Source organism: Podarcis cretensis, assembly GCF_951804945.1.
Source record: "Podarcis cretensis genome assembly, chromosome: 6".
Lineage (NCBI taxonomy): Eukaryota > Metazoa > Chordata > Lepidosauria > Squamata > Lacertidae > Podarcis > Podarcis cretensis.
The window spans coordinates 31730851-31753880 of record NC_137175.1 but is presented as its reverse complement, the minus strand read 5'-3'; the positions used below and the strand labels follow the sequence as shown (position 1 = coordinate 31753880).

The 23030-nt window shown below is 42.2% G+C and overlaps 1 long non-coding RNA gene across 1 annotated transcript; it reads left to right on the top strand.

Annotated features, from left to right (window-relative positions):
• The first annotated feature begins 7105 nt into the window (after window positions 1–7105).
• LOC307218060 lies at window positions 7106–18549 on the top strand. Its single transcript, XR_013839721.1, has 3 exons — window positions 7106–8113; window positions 15544–15637; window positions 16980–18549. It is a non-coding gene; the product is annotated as an uncharacterized lncRNA (long non-coding RNA).
• Window positions 18550–23030: the final 4481 nt, after the last annotated feature.

Below are 23030 nucleotides of genomic sequence, written 5' to 3'. Positions count from 1 at the left end.
CATATGGCAATGAAAATGAGATTCCTTTTTTTAGGACTCCCAAATTTACTTCCACTTATTAATGCTGGTTTATCTGGAGCCCCTTATATGTTCATATGGGGGAAAGGATACAGATCTCCAGACTCCATATTCTCTCCCTTGCCAGGAGAAATTTTAGGTAGTATTGGATCAGATGATGAGTTGACCTAAACCTGATGCTATACATATCCTTGCATATAGAGCAATTATGCCAACTATATTGAGCCAAGGATGTCTGTGCAGTAGTAAGTTCTATAAAATTTAATGAGACTTACTCCCAGCTAAGTGGAGTTAGAATTGCATCCTAAATCTGGAGCAGAAAATGCCCTACAGAATTCATATGGCAGAATCAGGACTAAGACGAATACAATATGAAGGACCACTTCATAGATGCATTTGTTACTCAGGAACCAATTTCTACATACAAAATGTATGTATGCAGGATCAGTTATGAAGGGTGCCCATATATTAAAAATGACATATTTCCCCTTCAAAATAATCCATGCAGGACCCTTACCAGATTCTTTTTTTTCCTGAAGCTGTGGACACATTACTATTTACTTGGGCTCCAGTGTGCTCCCATTGCTGGTGTTTGGAGCCAGGTATATATAATGTTAGCCTCAGCCCTTACTTATCCTGTAGTTTCTTGAGAAATGCTGCTGCTTGATGGGGTTTCTTGACGAGAACCTGCTCGCCATCCGTAAATAATCAGTCTCACGCCAAGATGGGTTGAAGAAGTCTGGCCGCAGCTCTCCTTAGAAGCTGCTGGAGCACAGCCTTTATTGTGTGTCCACGAAAAGATACAAATTCAAGGAGAGAGCTTTGCCTCAGTCAGCAGATAAAAGACAATACAATACATTAGTCTCATGTTCTCACACCAGACCACGCATTTGATCATGCTATGCTACGTGAACCAATCATTGGATGGCATGAGCTGTCCACGCGTTGATCATGCTCCAAGCAATGCTTTCTGCTATGAAATCATACTTGCAATAATGAACTTTTGCCCATGCTCTTATGGACAAATGACCATATTCCCACATCCCCTCTTTTCTTATTTATATTATAAGAGGGACCCTTAATCATATATTTCATTACATTGGGAAATCAAAGAGGGTAGGCATTGAATACAGCACACCATAATAAAACCAACAATACATGCAATTACAATCAATAATATTTTTCTTAACTATGTTCTATTAGGTAGCCAAGAAAACAACCATTCCATGGATCAAAACCTTCGGGTGGATTCAAAGGATTATGGGCTATTATTTGTTCCATATAATCAGTAGTAGCAGAGATATTAGTCAATTGATCAGATATATACATACAACAATGAAAATGAATCAAGGCACAAACTCCATCTTAGGAAGCAAGGATTACATAAAAAAATTTTAAGCGCTACATCTCTTATTTCTGACATTTATTTCAAAATCATTTTTCTCAGCAGCCAACTGGCACTAGCCAAGCATATCCCGCTTGCTGTAACTAAAAAGATTGCAACAAGGTAGAGAACAGAGCCCATTGTCTTCTCAGGCCCTGCTAAAGAACCACATTGCAACTTGCTTTCTGTCCGGGAACCATGCCAAAGCACAAGAATGAAACAACTGGAACACACTGAAAACTCCTCACCCCCTGTCCTGCCAAGAGTCCACAATAGTTCCAAGACAGCTTTCTGTACATGCTCAGGAACACACCATGGGGCAGGACTCCTGAGGGAGGAGAAAAGAAGAAGAGATCTGGGGGGTAAAATCCAAGCGATGCCAATATAGCGAGGGCATCCTTCAAAGCTAGGCTCAGTTCCCAAACAAGAGGCAGCAAAACTGTCATGATATTTGGTGGTCACTGTAGCACGCGGTAGGGACAAAGATGGCCTTTCAATGTGCCGGGAAACACTGGAACAGCTGTAGAAGGTGACTCCATCCAGGGCATGTCAGTGGCAGCAAATCTGCGACCTGTAAGGCACTAAAGGGTGCTTCAACACTTCCTCCTTCCTGAAGTGAAGTTCAGCAGGCGTAAAATCCCTTCTGCCAAATACCCAGGGTGGCCAGTGTGAGATCTAAGATGTGCTTCATAAAATTGACAAGTCCTGGCCTGTATCAAAGATGGGGCACTTTGTGCTGGGGTGACATTGCTGTGCGATAGATCTGCACTGCGCATGAAAATGACCCACTTTGCCACATCCAAAACAGGTTTTATCCTTGGCAGGATTCTGAGACACGGTGGAAGTCAAAGCCGTGGCTAGAAGGCGAGCTTTATGCATCTCAGTGCCTACTGACTGGCAGGCTTTAAGCATATCTGCAATGGCTATATTGGGAGTTGTCATCAAAGGGCGTAGTGCTTGCTTACAGTCCTCATTGGCATTATCAAATGCAAGCTGGCGAACAATCATTTCTTGGGCTGCTACGTCTTGAACTTGCCGCTTAAGGGTGTTATACAAGCGATCGACAAATTGTCCAGAAGGCTCTGTAGGATCCTGTCTGACGCTGCCCCAACGGCCATCTCGCTCATTTTTATCATCAGGCACAGAAGACAAAGCTTCCTTTATGAATCTCAAATCAAACTGTTCGTGCCGGGCTGGGCCTCCCCCCGGGGCGGCAGGAGCAATCACAGGAGAGAGATTAGGAGTTGTAGAATCAAAAGCCAACAATGGAGCAGCGGCGCGAAGGGCCTCTTGAAGTGGGGTGGAAGCGGTGCCAGATGCCTTGGGCAGAGGAGGTGGGGGCTTTGGAGGGACATAAACTGGTAGTTCCGAAGAAGGCAACGTGAGATATAGAGACGAAGGAGGGAGGGTAGGTGAAAAAGCCGATGCAGCAGCCAGGAGAATATTTGCAGGAGTTAAACTCGACATAGCTTTGTAGACTTTACACCAGGCATGTAACACTTTGATATCAATTTGAGGATGGTTCTGGAAAAATTGCCCTATTTTTCCCCAGTCTTTTAAATTCCAAGTACCATTTTGAGGATACCAGGGGCAGTGGGTGTCCAGAGCTAGTATAAGCGCTTTGAGGTCGGCATCAAGTACAACAAGGTTGTTACTGGCCAGGAGAAACTTAAGTTCATCAAAAAACTTCTTCTGTGGTGCAGAAAGAGATAGCCCCATAATAGCAAAAAGGGCGGGAGCACTCACCGGGGATCCGAAGTGGATGAAAGACGCGTCTGAAACCCGTGCCGGAAGAGGTGAGTGCTGAGAGGGCCGCAGCCCTGAAGTCCAAAATCAGTCGAAGTCCGAAAGAGACTGCCCCACAAAGGCAGAAGGACAGGGAGCACTCACTGGGATCCGAAGCGGATGAAAAAGGTGTGGTGAGCGCTGGACGATGAGAAACAACGTGGAGTCCGAAGGTAGTCACACGGGGCACCAAATGACAAGAACCTGCTCGCCATCCGTAAATAATCAGTCTCACGCCAAGATGGGTTGAAGAAGTCTGGCCGCAGCTCTCCTTAGAAGCTGCTGGAGCACAGCCTTTATTGTGTGTCCACGAAAAGATACAAATTCAAGGAGAGAGCTTTGCCTCAGTCAGCAGATAAAAGACAATACAATACATTAGTCTCATGTTCTCACACCAGACCACGCATTTGATCATGCTATGCTACGTGAACCAATCATTGGATGGCATGAGCTGTCCACGCGTTGATCATGCTCCAAGCAATGCTTTCTGCTATGAAATCATCCTTGCAATAATGAACTTTTGCCCATGCTCTTATGGACAAATGACCATATTCCCACAGTTTCTCTCAAACCAATTTCCATCTGATTTGAAAACATAAGCTGCGGTGAAGCTGAAGTGTTACACAGGAGACAGCTGTTGTGCATGCAGAGATGACAGTTTCTTTGAGTAGGAGTTCAGAGTTGCTTTGCTACCTGATTCACCTGGGTCTGTGCAGTTAATGGTGCTCCTGGATGTAGATGAGAAGGAGTTTTTAGATCTCAGGATGGGGTTGAATAAGTTTTCTGAATCTATGGACTCGTTGGACAAATTTTGTTTGTTGCCCACATTGGATTATTTATGTATTGCTGTTTTAATGTTTCATATTAATTGTCTTTGTTGTGTTTTATTATTTTCTCTTGCTCATCACTTTGGATACTTTTAAAAATATAAAGTGGTATATAAATATTTCAAAATGAATAAATAAAATGGCCCTGGTTTCTAACTACTGATGCTACCAGTCAACACATTTTCAGTTCTTTGAGCAGTGGATTTGCTTCTTGGGTTCTTGGCGGTCCACAGTTAAACTATGGAGGCTTTGATGGCTACCAACATAGATGGCTTTAAAAGCGGATTGGAAAAATTAATGGAAGATAAAGCTATCTAGATGGCTACTAGCCATGATGGCTGCGCTCTGCCTCCACAGCTGGAAGCAGTAATACTTCTGGGTACCAGTTCCTGGAAACCACCGGAGGGCAGAGTGCTCTTGTGCTCAGATCCTGCTTGCAGCTTTCCCATAGGCATCTGGTTGGCCACTGTGAGAGGAGGATGCTGGACTGGATGGATCGTTGGCGTAATCCAGCAGGCTCCTTGGAATGCCATATGTTCCCTGCCACTTGGCCTGGGTGGCAGTCCCACAAATGAGTGGGAGTGAACTATTCAAGAGTGGCCAACTACATCATACCATGGCTAGGTCCAAATAGGAAAAATGTGGTTACATCATTTGTATTTGGTGAGAGGCCAAATTTGTATTTTGTTAGATTTGGTTCGTTCATATTAGATCCCTTCTCTGTGGTACTGCTAGTACACAGGTTCCTAATTCCTCGTGTTCGAGAGCTGACTTCCTAGGAATAGGAGACTCTGCCAATTTCAGTTTCTTTCAGTTTCCGATTTTTCCAATTTTAAGTTCTGTTCGCCACATTTCCACATCAGTTTACAATTAAAAAAACCCTCAAGAAAATTAATCAAGAGTTTTGGGCAAATTTCTCCTAATATAGACATTTTTGTACACAATTTTTCTTAATATACACATTTTTTTTAAAGCAACTGCACCTAATATACCGGTAATGCATTTTTGCATTTCCCCCCTCACTGTTATATGCATCTTTGTTCACATTACTTGGCTGAAGAACTCACAGTTTGCCACATCTTGTAGAAGTGCAAATTCCAGATGGCTGGGCTTTGCTATACATATTGTTTCATAAAGTGTGAATTAGGTAACCTTGCTTTTAAATGTGAACAAATTCCCCTCCCCTGTCCCATGTGTGATTACCATTAATGTAAGGGTGTGATTGCAAAGGGACATTCTTCTGGGATTGCATATTCTCATCAATGGCTGATAGTCCTTATGGCTATAACTTACCTCTGGGATCATACATGCCTCTGTATGCCAGTCACAGGAGCAACAACAGCAGGAGCAAGTCATGTCCTTCTTGTGGGCTTCCCACCAGCATCTGGTCAGCCACTGTGGGAAGCTGGATGCTGAACAGGATTGGCCTTTGGTCTAATCCAGCAGGGAGGCCTCTTCTTCTGTTCTTCTGCTTTGATCCCTGCTCTCCACATCTGCATGACAGATGTGGAAAACTGCAGCATACCTTAGTCTGCATCATACCTGCTATGAAAGTACAGAACTGGAAGGAACAGAGCCTTCCATGCAACTGTGCCCTAAGGAAATTTCAGATGAAGCTGCAGAGGAAAATGTTGACTGTGTCTCATTTCTGTGATAAGTACTGGGGAGTACACAGCCGTCTGCCTGCCAAAACAAAGGGTCTGAGGTAGGAACAAGCAACACAGTGATCCTTTCTTCCTCCTGGAACATATAATGCAAAGCCATTGCTGGCTGCTTTTTTCACTTAAAAGACAACAATGCAAAGCAGACGCAACAGAGACTTGAATAATATTTTACCAAGTTGCTGAATATCAGGGGGCGGGCTGCATTATATCAGCCAATCCCCTTTCTTGGTTTGCTTCTGCCTGCCCTTGATTACTGCTGCCGATTGACAGAGAGCTGTGTTGAGCAGTATACAGCTGTATACGACCTCTGAAGCCATGATGATCTCTGCTGAAGGCGGAGTGTTTTGCCTAACCTCTCTGCCTTTGAAGTGAATTCCCATCTGCTAGCACAGAAAGGAAATATTGTGCGAGGTGTGGGCTGCTCTTATTGATCTGCAAGCTGTGCAGAGGTTCTGCAATTGCTGAGGTCAGGTTGGAGCATAAATCCTTTCTATCTCTCAAAGCTCCCCAAATGTATTGGAATTAAGTATAAAATGGAGACCTGAGCTAGTGAAACTGGGCTAAAGTCCACTTAAGCCTGCATGCTGGCATACTGGGTGCCTTAGCTGCTGGACCCAGGTTGTCTCTGCTTTTTTAGAGCAGAGAACCATTGGTCGCTGAAACGTATGTGAAACAATTGTGGTTGACAATATTATTTTAAAAGTGGGACTTGCAGCAAAATGTTGCAGTGTAGGGTGCTCCTGTTTAGGATTCCAACCTGTCAACCATACCTTCATCCACAGTTCCACACCATAATTTTCCATTTCCCTCCCAACAAACACTAAACAAGCTATGGCCATTAAACATCCTCAGACTTTACTGGACTCTGTCTGGTGTGTGTGTGTGTGTGTGTGTGTGTGTGTGTGTGTGTGTAGGAGAACACAAGATTCCTGCTGTATAAGATGAAAGGTCCATCTGGCCCAGCATCCTGTTCTCACAGTAGCTAACCAGATGCCTATGTGAAGACCACAAGCAGGACATGAGCACAACAGCATTTTCCTCAGTTTTACTTCCCAGTGACTGGTATTCAGAGGCATATTACCTCTGATAATGGAGATAGTACATAGCCATGATGGCTAGTAACCACTAACAGTCTTATCCTCCATTTAATTGTCCAGTCTTTTTAAGTCATCCAAGTTGGTGGCCATTACTACATTTTGTGGGACCCAATTCCATACTTTAGCTGTGTGCTGTTCTTCTTTTGTCAGCTGTAAATCTTTCAACATTTGGCTCTATTGGGAGACCCCAGATTCTAGCATTATGAGAGGAGAAGGCCTAAAAATTCCTCTATCCACTATCTGCACACCATGCATAATTCCATGCACCTCTGTCATGTCCTCTTTTTTTCCTACACCAAGCTCTGCAATTTTCCACATAGGTGAGTTCAATTTTGTTGCTCTTTTCTGAAACATTTCCAGCTCTGCAATATGCCCTTTTTGCGGCGCAGATATCAGAACTGAACAGAGCATTCCAAGTGCCTCTTCTCACCCTGGCATTTTCCATGTGTGGCAAAGCTTGAAAAGAAATTTTAATTTCTGCAGACAGGTTAAGAAAGCTTGGAGCTATTGGTGATCTCTTGGCCAATGTGATTAGGTCAAGATCACAAAATATTCCGTTCAGCAACACCTCTCCCAGCCACTCACATGGGGTGGTGCTGAGTATGCATGGCAGGAGGAGCTTTAAGAAGCACTTTGGAACACCTGATCGTTTGTGAGGTGCTGACTTGCTGCTATGTTATTGCAGCCTAAGGGCAAAGATATTCACAAAGTTTTAGAGCAGTAACACTGGGTTCATCACTTAGAATGCAAGCCTCACGTTGCAGTATAGGCTTTGTGCACATGATAATTTATTCTAGAATCAATGGATCAATAGATCTATTCAGACATTTTGGCACCTGAAGTGGACCCCAAAATTGTGCCCCACTCCCCGCCAGGGAAGAAGGGGTGAGGAAAGGTTTATATCAAGAATAAGGGGTGAAGGAAGATTGATGTTGTGATCTGCTGTCCCTGTGAATCCTGCCACCTGAGGCAGTCACCTCTCCTTGCCTCATGGTTGGGCTGGCCCCGGATCTATTGCAGATTTGTTGCCCCTGAAAAGTGCTTCTTGCTCTAAAAATGTTGTTTGTCTTCAACCACTTGTACAGCAGGTCTTCACTACATTTACAGGAGGTGGTAAATGGGCAACTTCTGAGGGAGAACTCTTTAGCCCTTCAGCAGATGGCAAAGGCAAAGCGCTGCCCTGGAATAATGGGTGAGATGCTGTTGAGAAGTACTCTTTCCACCACCAGAGAGGCATCCTTCATTCAATTGGAGTTGTCAGCTGTCTTAATTTTGCCATGGCGGTCATGAATAAAGAAACATTGCTTTCAGGACAAGCAGATGTCTTGAATTTGTAAGGTATGTACGTAAAAGGAAATAAACAGTGTTTGAACTGTTCAGAAATACAAATTCTATCTTCTACACAATCCTCTCACATCTGCCCCCTATCCCACTAGCACACATGGCTTATGACTGAATTGCTATCATGTCTTGCTCAAAAAAACCCTCCAGGCACTTTGAAGAGGTCAGGAGGCATTTTCTTGAGTTGGCCAGTGAGATTTTTTTATTTCCCTAGGTGATTTAAAAAACCCATCCCTAAAACAAACTCATTGATTTTTTTGTTGATGTTGAGGATCATAATTTTTTTTACAGGTTGTTGTTGTTTAGTCGTTTAGTCGTGTCCGACTCTTCGTGACCCCATGGACCAGAGCACGCCAGGCACTCCTGTCTTCATTTTATTATTATATTTTAAATAACCTTTAGGACTGGTGTTTGGCATTAGTACTCTTATTGTGGTTATGTATGCCTAACTCAACCCCACTCCTTGGCCTAAGTGTAACAGAACTGACCAATTGGCTGGGGAGAGGGCAACCTTGGTCTGGATTAGAGAGAAAGCTCCCCTTGGAAATACTACCTGCAAATTGTGTATCTAGTCCAGAATTGCCAAATCAACATTCCCAGCCTCACTATGGGCTTGTAGTGTTCTAAAGCAAAAGCTGCATATTATGTTCTGTTGGGCGATGATGCTGTTCTTGGGATACTGCACCATCCTTGAAATTGGCAGGCATCTGGCAGCTCTCCTTTCCTCACTTTGTTTTTTTTTTTTATATATATATAATATTTATTAAGGATTTTTTAATTACAACACAAAAAGCAATACATACAAGAATATCCCATTTTATAACATATTTTCATATCCTCTTTGGACTTCCTCGCATCTCCCGCTCCTACGTTCCAAAATATAGAAAAGAATTTATCCAGCAATTTATCACCTTGTCCCCACCTTAAAATCTAATTTTCCAATATTATATCTTGAATTTTAGATATATTCATTTCACTTTTGAAAACATTTAATTTAACCTAAAGGTAAAGGTAAAGGTACCCCTGCCCGTACGGGCCAGTCTTGACAGACTCTGGGGTTGTGCGCCCATCTCACTTAAGAGGCCAGGGGCCAGCGCTGTCCGGAGACACTTCCGGGTCACGTGGCCAGCGTGACATCGCTGCTCTGGCGAGCCAGAGCCGCACACGGAAACGCCGTTTACCTTCCCGCTGGTAAGCGGTCCCTATTTATCTACTTGCACCCGGAGGTGCTTTCGAACTGCTAGGTTGGCAGGCGCTGGGACCGAGCAGCGGGAGCGCACCCCGCCGCAGGGATTCGAACCGCCGACCTTTCGATCGGCAAGTCCTAGGCACTGAGGCTTTAACCCACAGCGCCACCTGCGTCCCTAAAAATTGATTTTTTCATAAATTTAACTTATCTTCATAATTCACTTCATCTAATTCAATGGTGCCAAATTGTTTGTGATCAAGCATCCTCCTTAACGTTCATACAGTTTACAATGTTTTTGTAAATAGTCCTTAAATTTCTTCCAATCTTCTTCCACCGTTTCCTCTCCCAGGTCTCGAATTCTGCCTGTCATCTCGGCCAATTCCATATAGTCTATCAGTTGCATCTGCCACTCTTCCAGTGTGGGTAAATCTTGGGTTTTCCAATACTTAGCAACGAGTATCCTTGCTGCTGTTGTTGAATACATAAAAAATGTTCGATCCTTCTTTAACACCCCTTGGCCAACAATACCCAAAAGGAAGGCCTCTGGTTTCTTAAGGAAGGTATACTTAAATACCTTTTTCAGCTCATTATATATCATTTCCCAGAAAGCCTTCACTTTAGGGCAGGTCCACCAAAGGTGAAAGAACGTTCCTTCATTTTCCTTACATTTCCAACACTTATTATCAGACAAGTGGTATATTTTTGCAAGTTTGACTGGGGTCATGTACCATCTATATATCATTTTCATTACATTTTCTTTCAAAGCATTACATGCAGTGAAATTCAACCCGGTAGTCCACAACTTTTCCCAGTCCTCAAACATAATATTATACCCAATGTCCTGTGCCCACTTTATCATAGCCGATTTAACCATTTCATCTTGTGTGTTCCATTTTAGCAGCAAGTTATACATTCTTGAAAGTACCTTAGTCTTAGGTTCTAACAGTTCTGTTTCTAACTTCGATTTTTCCACCTGGAATCCTAACTTTTTATCAAGTTTAAAAACTTCTTTAATCTGAGCATAATGTAACCAATCTCGCACTTTGTCTTTCATTTTCTCCTGACTCTGCAATTTCCAGTTATCTCCATCTTTTTCTAATATTTCCCAATACTTCGGCCATTTGGCCTCCATACTGAGTCTTTTCCGGGCCTTAGCTTCCAATGGTGAAAGCCACCTTGGAGTTTTATTTTCCAATAAGTCTTTGTATTTTGTCCAGACATGAAACAATGCTTTTCTGACAATATGGTTCTTGAAATTCTTATTAATCTTAACCTTGTCATACCATAAATATGCATGCCAACCAAACGCATTGTCAAAACCTTCCAAATCTAGTACATCAGTGTCTTCGAGCAGCAGCCAATCTTTCAACCAGCAGAAAGCTGTTGATTCATAATACAGCCTTAAATCTGGCAGGGCAAAGCCCCCTCTTTCTTTCGCGTCTGTTAATATCTTAAACTTAATTCTGGGCTTTTTGCCCTGCCAGACAAATTTAGAAATGTCTCTCTGCCACTTCCGGAAACACTCTGTTTTGTCCATAATCTGTAATGTTTGAAATAAAAAAAGCATTTTCGGCAATACATTCATCTTTACAGCAGCAATTCGGCCTAACAAGGAAAGTTTCAATCTTGTCCAACTCTCTAAGTCTCTCTTAATTTCTGCCCAGCATTTCTCATAATTATCTTTAAATAGACTCAGATTTTTTGCTGTTATATTTACCCCTAGGTATTTTACTTTTTTAACCACGTTCAATGCTGTCTCTTTCTGAAACCGTTCTGACTCTGTAACTGTCAAATTTTCCCCCAATACCTTGGTTTTCTGTTTGTTTAACTTAAATCCCGCTACCCGACCAAACTCTTGAATCAGTTGTAATACTTTTTTCGTACTAGATTCTGGCTCCTGAAGGGTCAAAACTAGGTCATCTGCAAATGCTTTAAGTTTATATTGCTTCACTCTGACCTGAATACCTTCCACCAGCCGGTCCCCTCTGATCATGTTCAAGAGCACCTCCAGGACAGAAATAAATAACAGTGGGGAAATCGGGCAGCCTTGTCGTGTTCCTTTTTCAATTTTGAACTCTTCTGTAATCACATTGTTAACTATCAGTTTAGCCTTTTGTTCTGAATAAATCGCGTCAATCCCATTCCCAAAACTCCGTCCCACCCCCATCCTTTCCAAATTTCCCTTCATAAATTTCCAAGAAATATTATCAAAGGCCTTCTCTGCATCTATAAAAATTAAAACTGCTTTTGTATTAATATTTGTTTGCAAAAATTCCAAAATGTCAATTATGTTCCTTGTATTTGCAAACAAATGTCTTCCTGGGAGAAAGCCTGCCTGATCTTTATGAATTACCTGATTCAAAACTTTTTAAAATCTAGTTGCTAAAATGTCTGCGAATATTTTGTAATCCACATTTAGGAGAGAGATGGGGCGGTAGTTCTTGAGTTGAGTCTTTTCAGTTTCCGATTTTGGTATCAATGTGATAAAGGCTTTTTTCCACGATTCCGGCGCCTTCTTCCCCTCCAAAATTTCGTTGCTAACCTCCAACAATGGTTGAATCAAATATTCTTTCAATGTCTTATAGTACTTGGAGGTGAGCCCATCTGGCCCTGGAGATTTGCCCAATTGCATATTCTGAATGGCTTGTTCAATCTCTTGTCGTGTTATTTTGGAGTTCAGGATTACTCTATTTTCTTGTGACAGTTTGGATAGTCCGTTCTTTTTCAAAAATTGTTTTATCTCGTTCTCATCTTGCGGCCCTTGAGTGTATAGTTTTTTGAAATATCTCTGGAAACTCTTTCTGATATCACCGGGTTCTGAATGTTTCTTCCTTCAATCTCTAAATTTGTAACTGTATTTAGTTTCTGTCTCTTTTTCAACTACCATGCTAGCAGTTTCCCACATTTGTTCGCCGATTCAAATGTTCTTTGTTTCATTAATTTGACTTTCCACTCTATTTCCTGGTTTATCAATTTGGAATACTATCGAGTTTGATTTCTCTCAGAATCGGCTGTGACTTCGGATTAGATCTTAACTTCTTCTCAAATTCTTTAATTTTCTCCAAAATCTTATCTTTTTTCTCATTTTGTGTCCTTTTTTTAACCGCATTCTGTTGTATCAAGAACCCTCTCATCACGGCCTTACTTGCATCCCAGATGATTCTTTTTTCCACTGTAGTGCTCAGGTTTATCTCAAAATAATCCTTCAAAACTTTTTGAGCTTTCTTGGTAATCTCCTGGTCTCTAAACAAATTGTCATTCATCTTCCATCTAAAGGAGCCGGCTGGTAGTAGTGTCATGTTCATCTTTACAGCGTTATGGTCGGAGCAGGTCTTTGGGCAGATTTCCACCTTTCCGGTCTTAGGTGCCAGACCTCTAGATATCCATATTTGGTCGATTCTCGTCCATGTCAGTTGGGCTTCAGAAAAGAATGTTCCTTCTCTTCCTAAGGGGTTCTTTGTCCTCCAAATGTCAATCAAGTCCAAATTGTCAGTCAGTTCAAAAAAGGTCTTTGGTAGTCTGCCATCTTTTGTAAGATTTTGATTTTGTGACTTATCCATGTTAGTTGATACCACGCCATTCATATCTCCCATCATTATGATGTTGTCAAAGTCCAGATAGTCCAGGACACTCTCATGCAACTTCTTATAAAATTCCGATTTCCCTTCATTTGGTGCTTAGATTCCTAGTATCAAAAACTTCTCTCCTTGATATTGTATCTCAATTGCCAAAATTCTTCCTTGCTCTTCTTTGAATAAAAGTTTAGGTGATAGGCTCTCCTTTGCATAGATCACCACTCCTCTTTTTTTCACTCGGTCCGATGAAATGAATTCTTGGCCTAATCTTTTATTTATTAGCACTTTTCTATGGAGCCTTGTCACATGTGTTTCTTGCAAACAAATAATGTCCAATTGTTCTTTTTTCAATATATGAAATAACTTCCTCCTTTTTTCCGGAGAGTTGCACCCATTAATATTCCAACTCAACAGTTGCAGAGACATCCTGAACAAATCTGTTATTTCTCAAGGGGTGGTATCTTTTTCTCTAAATCTTCAGGTTCCAAGGAAAAAGGTACAGCAGATGCTCCAGGCCCCAAAGGTGTTTCAATTCCTTTCTGAAGGTCCTCCCCATGGGCAATCAAAAATTTGTCTCTGTCTTCAAGTGTTTTAATCTTGACTTTCTTCCCTCTGAAAGTGAAGGATAATCCCTGAGGGAATTCCCACCTAAAGATGATTGAGTTGCTCCTTAACAGTCTGGCCAATTCAAGATAGGCGGATCTAAGGTCCAACAGTTGTTTCGGGATATCTTTGTAAATTTCAGCTCTTTTATCCAAAATGTCCAGCGACTTTCCGTAGTGTAGTCCCAAAATCTTGTCCCTTTCCTCCTTCGATCTCAAAGTTATCAAACAGTCTCTGGGCTTATCTTTCTTTACAAATCTCCCAAGTCTGAAAGCCGATACAATTTTGAAGTCCTTTGAAGTCCTTTTCTTCCTGTATAGGCCAGAACTTGGAAAATTCTTTGGTCAGGAACTCAGCTAAGTTTTCTTCTTCAGCTTCTGGTATTGACCTTAACCTTAAATTATTTTCCCGGTTCCGAAGTTCTATCATAGACAAATACATCTGGTGTTCTCCAACTTGTTTACAGAGTGGTTTTACCTCTTGTTCTAAATTTTCAACTTTTTGGCTAGTAGCCTCAGCCAGTTTACGGTTCTCTTCAGTGGTCTCAGTTAACTGCCCAATTGCTTGTACGTTCTGTGCCACCTGTCCAGGTATTTTATTTAGACAAGCTGTATTTTGATCAATTTTAGCTGTTTGTTCATCCGCTTTCTTGTCCAGAGATTCTACTCTTTTATCCAAAGACTCCAGTTTTTCATAAATTTTCTCTAAAATTGAAGCTGTTGCTCCTGAGGTCATATCTTCCAGCTGTAACTGCTCAGTTTCTTCTTCCCCTGCCAACGGCAGAGTAGGTACAATTTCTTCCTCCCCTGCTACCGGCAGGGCAGGAACAGATGATCTACATGTCTGTAAGGCTGAGGTTAAAGTTGTTTGTCTAGTTCTTGCTCCTCTTTTTCTTGTGCCGCTCATTCCAATTTTATCTAAAATTCAAGGTCAAGCTGAGTTGTTCCCATGAGAATACCACGGCCCAAGAGTAAACAATCATATAGGAGGAAAGGAAAAAGAAAGTAAAATAATGTCACTGCTGTAAATCCGAAAATCCTCTAGAGGGAGTTTGAAATGTCTTGAGAGAAGAGGTCTAATCAAATAAAGTCAATAAAGTCAAATTTTATATCCAAAGACCTTCAGTAGCTAGTGTTTAGCAGAGTTAGTGTTAACAGCCAAACATTGTTTCTGACAGGTGCCAATTGGTATCTCAAATCCCTCTGTGAAGCCCCGCTGCCTTCTGCCAATTTCACAAGCTGACAGAGAGAGTGAGAGAGAGTTTGCAAACGGCTGAACGTTGCCCTCACTGCCCATCGTTTTCTTCTGCCTCGCTTGCTGCTTTTGAGGACAAAATTGATTGTGGCATTAATTGGTTGCTCAAATTCATTGAACAGACACCTAATTGTGCTGGAGGACTGATACTGACACCATTCGAGAGGCCGTTGCCCTCATTCCCTTTTGCTCACTTTTTATGCCTGAACGGAGGGAGACCCTGCAATCATTTGGGCAAGTTGCAGAGGAAATGCAGGCTCATATATCTACCTGCTGGTTTGGAGCCAGTGGCAAATCCTTCTAAGTGTAGCCTTCCCTAAGCCATGACCCCCCTTCACCTTTAACACTGATCTCCCCCATGTTGCTGCTAATAATTGTGTGGTCTTCAAGGAGCTCTTTCCATCCAAACAATAATTTGGGCTCTCAGGAAATTAGCTTTCCCAGTTTCTCTGTTCAACCATGAACTCTTAAGGGCCGCACTACACATGATAATATGCATTAGCTTTTTAGTGCAGGTGTTCAAAATGCACATTGTATCGGCTGGGGCTCATAATTAAGGGTATCAGCACAGGTGTGTAGAGAGAGAATTCAACCCTTTTCTCCATTGCTGTAGTCCTGAGGAACACCGTTCCTCCGAAGCTGGTGTTTGCTTTGGCAGGAGGGAGAGGGAGAAAATTCCCCATTGGCACATTTAACATCACTTCTTGTTTGGTCCTGAAAGGATGTCATGACTGTATTAGCCCATCCTGCTAGCTGAATTGGGGAGCATCAAGATCCCATCCCATCATTCATATCTGTTGTCATAGGCATCCATGAAAAGAGAGCATGACATCATAGAGGACCATCAGGACCTGACAAGAACATAGATGAATATTAACTTTACAGGTGTTTCACTTAAAGGTGAGCCTCCCTGATTGACAATTTCCTGAACAATATACAACCACAGCCATCCTTCAAAATGCACACTTCTCCAAATTTTTGCAATATTCATGTTAAAATGCTGGTAAATTTCCATGAGGACTTTAAAAATAGCACAAACTAAAGTGAAGAAGTGGACAGCTCAATTTAAGATGGAAAAATGAGACTATGGGAAGAACAGAAATTGACAGATTCATTCATCATCTAGTCACTATATGTAAAAAGTTCTGAAGTTCTTCTAGGCTTTTGTAGCTCTGGAAGCAGTACCTAGGTAAAGGTAAAGGCACCCCAGACCGTTAGGTCCAGTTGTGGATGACTCTGGGGTTGCACGCTCATCTCGCTCTATAGGCCATGGAAGCCAACGTTTGTCCGCAGACAGCTTCTGGGTCATGTGGCCAGCATGACTAAGCCGCTTCTGGCAAACCAGAGCAGCACACGGAAACTCCGTTTACCTTCCCGCTGGAGCGGTACCTATTTATCTACTTGCACTTTGACGTGCTTTCAAACTGCTAGGTGGGCAGGAGCTGGGACTGAACAATGGGAGCTCACTCTCTCGTGGGGATTTGAACCGCCGACCTTCTGATCGGCAAGCCCTAGGCTCTGTGGTTTTTAGACCACAGCGCCACCCGTGTCCCTGGCAGCAGTGCCTAGGAGACTATATTTAAGGGGGCCAGCTGAAAAATAGAGCAGAATTCCTGCTTCTTTAATAGTTTAGAACAGGATAGGCAAACTCTGGCCCTCCAGATGTTTGGGACTACAATTCCCATCATCCCAGACCACTGGTCCTGTTAGCTAGGGATTATGGGAGTTGTAGTCCCAAACATCTGGAGGGCCGGAGTTTGCCTATGCCTGGTTTAGAAGCTACTGTGGTAATTAAATGGTATATCTATTTATTACTAATTGTGTAGAAGAGGGAATTTGAGCAGGTGTAGCTTGCATGACAGATTCTTAAGGCTGTTTTAATATGGACACTTGTCTGCACAATAAATGGGCATTTGTTTGGTGCAGAGCCTGGGTCTTCCTTCAGGATGTGCTTCTTTTTTGGGCATATTGCATTTACCAAGTAGTTAGCTCCCTACTCCCCCACTCCATCAAATCCCGGTGGATTTAGTGGACGAGACCAATAGTGGGTCCAATGGTCAAGAAGGCAGTTTCTGCATGAGAGAAATGAGAGGCAGATGGGGCTTGTCAACTTGGGAAGGTAGCTCATCTAGAAGAACGAAGACTCTGATCCTAAACCTCCGATGCCTTGTGGCTATACTCATTTGTGAGAAAAGCTTCAGGAGTAAACTCCAAGGAACAATTCATACTCACTGTCTTGCAGGACATCTTCAGGAGAAGAAACGACTCAGAAGTAAACCCTACACAAATCCAGAGTGGAATCCCTAAAATGGTGGGATGGTGCCTTGTATGTCTCCTTCCGGCAACTCCTACAGCCAAGCTGATGCCAAACATATTACAGTACTCTGCTTTCCTTTGGACATCAGTAAGGTTGGGGGTGGGAGGGTGTGTTCTCATCTAGACAGCCCAGGATCTCCATATACACTGCTCAGGCTTGCTTAGTGTGGCAAGCCAGACACTTTTGTGTTACCTGACCTCTAAAATCAGACCTGCCAAGGAGCGCTTTATATACAGTTCATATTTTATCAAAGATGTACAGTAGGGCTGGGAAACCTGTGGCCCTCCAGATGTTGCTGGACCATAATTCCCACCATCCCAGATAGGCCAATATTTTAGTTTTGTGGCAAAAGTACTGTTGGTCAGATTTAAACTATGGCTTCAAATCAATTTGCAGCCGTACAGAGAGACAACTGCCTCGCTGCCAGGGCTTCTGACACAATATAATGGTGGAGTAGACAGACCCATTGATTGCTTTAGCATGCTGTGCCTGCAGCTGCTGTGTTCAAGTCACATGACTTCCTGAGATGTGCTGAATGCCAGCTTTGATTTACACGCTGATAATGTAACATTTTATGAGACACAGAGCTACAAACTACCGATGCAGGAGGACAGCCAAACAGAGAACACACACACAAAAGCAGCAGCAGATTTATCCCCAAGTAAATGTTTAAATGCTTTTCTAGTGGAAGAGACTCTGCATTTGTGTCCACACTGTAAATGCTTGTTGAGATGAATTTTATAGAAACATTGAACTCTGGTTGACTATTGCTAGATATCTTTTTGAAATTACCAGTGCAAACAGAACCAATGGTGGGATTCTGATGAGGCTAGGTTCATAGGCTTGGGGTCCTTTTTCTGAAATAGAGAAATTTTGGGTTAGTGAAAAGTGGACAGGGTCTGAGTATTGACAGATAATTTCAGATGGAGTGCAAGTAAGTGCTCTGATGGTAATGTGCATTATTTCACTTGTATCAAAATGTGGAGAGTGAGCATCATTGATTGACTCGGGACTGATGCTACCAGGAAATATTCCTGCAGAGGGCACTGAGTAAGCCTGAGTCCTCAGTTTACCAGGGTTGGTCACTGCAGAGGCTGAAGGAGAAGCAAAAAGCCTGATGGAAAATAACAGCAAAGTTTGAAGAGCTATGTTTCCTGGTAATCATCAGGCAAGGTAAATTGGAAACAGCTACAAATTGTGCATATACACAAATGAGCAAAGCCTTAGGGAAAGCAGTAAGCATGGGATGCTCAGTGTAAGTACAAGCTTAGTAGATACCACTGCCTACAGATGCAAAGAAGATACAAACCAGAATAAAATGGAGACAAAGGACCATCTGTAATACGGTTCCCTATTATAATATTTTCTCTCTCAAAGGACAAAGCATCCGGAAAAGAGGCAGGGAAGTAAAAATGTTAAGATGCACAGCAATATGTAGATTTGAAACAAATTAGGACTATAAAGTGTTTCAGAGAGAAATAAAAAGCTGTGTGTGTGTGTGTGTGTGTGACAGAGACAGAGAGAGGGGGGGGGGAGAGATTGTTGTGAGTTGTGGTGGGGTTAGGGTATATGAGGCCTTGAGTTCCTTCTAATCCCCTGGATCTATCAAGGGTTGAGATCTGGTGGTGGATTCTGTTGTTGAAGCAGCCAGGCCAGTTTCTTGGAAATGGACCCTAAGAAAGGATACTGCTCTGTGCCAGAGAGCAAATGGCTGGGCTCCTCTCCCTCACCTGGCTGCTAGTAAGAAAGACAAAAGCTAGAGTTGTGTGTATGAGCTGAACTAGAAGCAGGCAGAAGCCAGAGAGTGAGAGTCATGATCGATTTCTGCTTGAATCCAACGCTGTGGCGATGGGAGGAGCAAGACCTTCTGCGGTATTAATGCTGTGAGCCCCTTCATCGTAGGCTCAGGTTATGTACATGTGTAAATAAACCATTTTTCATAAATACACCATTGCCCCTCATTCCAAGGAAACCAAACCCTTGGTAAGCACCTGGAGCATCCTGGAATCTTACACTGCTCAGAGATTGGGATGGTGTGCAACATTACATTGAAAAATAAATATTTTGATATTTTAGTCCATAAGGCTAAAACTAAAGGCTTCTGACCTCATAATAGTGATAATTTTCCCATTTGCCATCTTATTGCATAACTGCCCATTTTGGAAGGTTGTGTCAGTTTGAATGACATGTTTGCTGTGATCAGATGGCACTCCAAAGAGAATGAACACTGAAATAATAATAATAATAATAATAATAATAATAATAATAATATATCCCACCCGTCTGGGCGAAAACATATAAAACATAGTAAAATATCAAACATTTAAAACTTCTCAATACAAAGCTGCCTTCAGATGTCTTCCAAAAGTTATGTAGTTCTTTCTCTCCTTGACATCTGAAGGGAGGGCATTCCACAGGGAGGGCGCCACAACCGAGAAGGCCCTCTGCCTGTTTCCCTGTAACTTTGCTTCTTTCTGCTTCTTCTATGTTGTAGTTTGGAGTTATTGTTGCAACAATAAAGATCAGGCTTCCTGGCTGCTGGTTTGCTTCAATATTTTGGCTGTAGTCTTGTTTGACTGTCCCACCTAAGCCTGTGGAACTCACGGCTGCACAGTGAAGGCTGCAATCCTATTTCAAAGGGGAATTTTACTTCTTCTGAGTCTCATATCCATCCAGAGGGGGCAGTCCCCATTCAGATCTCAGTGGAGAATGAATTGATAAACCTCCCCTTGCCATGCTGCCTTCACAGTGAGAATTGTGCTCCTCCAACTCCTTTTATTTATTGAAAATCAAGATTCATAGTTGCCTGGTACATAATTTAAGTGCACTTCTAATTTGGGTAGTCTTGTGATTGCTCTCAATAGAACTTGACATCTTGGTGCAGATGTGTAGGATCAGAGTGCACATCTTGCATCAAATGACCACCACTGGCTTAAATTCATGCTATTGTAAGGTGGAAAGAGGATGATGAGGCTGGGGGTTTGCATGGCACAGAAGTACAAAAATATATTTCAGAAAAGTGGAAGTTGAATAATTTAAGCATAATGAGAAATGTCCAAAGGAATGAAGTGCTACAATCCAGGCTGGTGTTTTTGTTTTTTTTTAAGGGGCATGCTATCTTCTTTTCCCAAAAGGGAAGCCATGTCTGTCTTTTGCAGCAGAAACAACAAAGAGTTTTATCTTTCAACCCAGCAAAGGGTTGAGTCTGCCTGTCTGTGGGCTTCTTAATGTCAACTAATTTGAATTGACTGACTTGTATGGTATCTCTGCTTTCCTGTATTTGCTCGTCTTTTAATCTCATCCCACCCCCACAAGATCTCTCTCTATTATCTTCACTGTCTGATGAAGTAGGCTCCTGTCTACAAGAGCTTATGCTGCGAGAAATTTGTTAGCCTTTGTCACAGGAGTCTTTGGGTTTTGTTTTGTTTTTTAATCTACTCTTAGCACTTCCATGAATTAAATCAAGATAGGGCCCTCCAGATGGTGTTGCACTACAATTCTCATCACCCTGACCATGGCAACTGGGGCTGATGGGGGTTGGAGTCTGGAAGGCCACAAGTGGCAACTGGAAGGCAACAAGTGTCCCATCCCTGAATGGTTAGAATAACTCTGGCTTGCAAGTAATCTGAATCATAGTCATACATAGACTCGATAAATGCCCTTGCCACAGTTGTTTTTGCTATTTTGCAAAGCACTGTGTTTACATCAATTTACCTTAAGTCAGGCCTTGAAGGTTGCAACTCCAAGAGACTGCTTTGTCTGGCTGTTAGGAGTTTTGTAATAGGATAATGAACCTCATATTCTGTGCACACTGTAGAGCTGAAGAATGAACCCCTATGCTTTGGAAGTTATGCATCACATGCGAGTTCTGCTAAGCCCCCCACCCCCGTGTTGTGTTTTTAAAGGGATGGACCATCCCTGCTGTCCTCTTTAACACAATTGATGTCAAGATCACCACCATCTCATATTTCTTCCAAGGGCTTCAAGATGACACACCGAGGCTTCCCCTTCCCCTCACAACAGCCCTGCGAATTAGATTAGGCTGAGAGTTAGTGACTGGTCTCAAGTCATCTAGTGAACTTCACAGATGAGTTGGGATTTAAACATGGGCAGTCCTCAACTAGTGTGTGCAAAATAATTTTTTGAAAAAGCTAATTGTAGGCATGGGGTCTCCCATCTGAACTCTGATGTGGGGAAGTGGGTTTTGTTAAACTCTTTGCCCCTGCTGGAGCCCGTCTGGATTTTGTGCCTGCTATTTGCATGGTGGGCTGGCAATCTGGATCAGAACTGCAGCAGGGGACAGAAGGTATAAAACAAAAAACCAAAACCCCTACCTGCATACTATGGTCCTACTCCGGATTGGGATCCTTGCACCTGTGATTTACTTTCAAAAAGCAATTCATTCCAAGTACTAATTATATGAATGGTGTCACATCTAGTTTGGCCTGCAGAAATAATCTGATGCAACAGCATCACTGAAGTTCAGCAGAGTTGGGTCTGGTCAGTGCCTGAATGGAAGGCAGCTTGAGCTACTTGTGTATGCTTCCTCTAGCTTTGTGAAGGAAAGGTAGGGTAGAAATGTAAATAATAAGAACAAGCCAGTTTTTAAGCTACGATTCTCTATGGGAGTTTTGCATAACTGAATTTTTAACCCAATATTTTATGGGAATTTTCTCACAAAGATGAGATCACCATGGACTGCACTTTCTTAGAAATGGAACGACAGCAGCATCAGCAACAACACCAAAAAAGAACTGCTGGAATACATGAAACTCCAAAACTCAGACAAGGAAGAGGTTAAAGCTGTAGGATGAAGCCAGGATAATATTCAGATTCAGTTAAGGCTATATATAGAAAGTAAGGGAAGAACCCTAAGCTGGATTGATTGTGTTTGGAAGGGAACCAGAGAGGCTTTATCCAAACAAGCTGAAGGAATGCACCTTTGGCAACTGACTGTAATAATAATGGATATAAATAGTATTCCATAGCATAAAAAAACTCCGGCATTACAGCCGTTGTAGATAAACAGAAAGGCTGCATTTCTGATAGCCAGCCTACTAACTGCAGAATAATGCAACTCTCTTCAGATTATTCCAAGTAGTTTGAAGATAATGCTAGTCTTGATTAGCTGCTTAATTATCAAGAGGCTGGCTGATGTAGAATCATCATCATAATAAATTAACACTTTACAGATTTAAATAAAATAGCAATATAGTTGGCAAGAGTGTTCAGCTTGAACATCTGGCCTGCATTGAAAATAAAGTAAATCCCATCAAGAAAAGAAAAGGAGTGTCAGTGTGCATGCAAGCAATAATGGCAGTCTGGAGCTGGCATAGGACAAGGTGACACAGTGCTACAGTAGGGACTTAATGTTTATACCCTGCCTTTTTTCTAAGGAGCTCAAAACAGTGTAAGTGGTTTCTACTCCTCTGTTTTATTCTCAACAACAACACTGCTACTAGCTAGGGATGATGGGAGTTGTAGTCCAACAACAGCTGGGAACCCAAGTTCGAGAAACACTGCGAGTTTAACCTCTGTGCCACAGTCACATTGGCTCTCTTCTTGAGACATGTCTGAGCCACACAGTCAAGGACTCCTCTCCCATGGGGAAGGTTGTAGAGAGAAAATGAAGTCAAATATAAAAGGATAAAAGTGGGGAAAGGGAAAGTGTTTTGATATTGTTGCAAACCACTGTGATAATTTTTTATGATACAGTGCTATCTATTTTTTTATAAATACTATAAATAAATAAAATAATCAAAGTCAGTCTAATTTAGCTATGTATATATCATCTGCTTGAGCAAAGTCTTGAGTTTTAGAGCATGTGCAAAGTTCTTTACCGAGGAGTGATTCTGAGAGCATCTTTGGACCCCTGATTAGATGCTTTCAGGAAGAAATACTGTGTGTAGCATAGTGGGTGCAACACATGAGCAAGAGGGTGGGTGGAAGATGGTTTAAGAAGTTCATCTCGAAGGG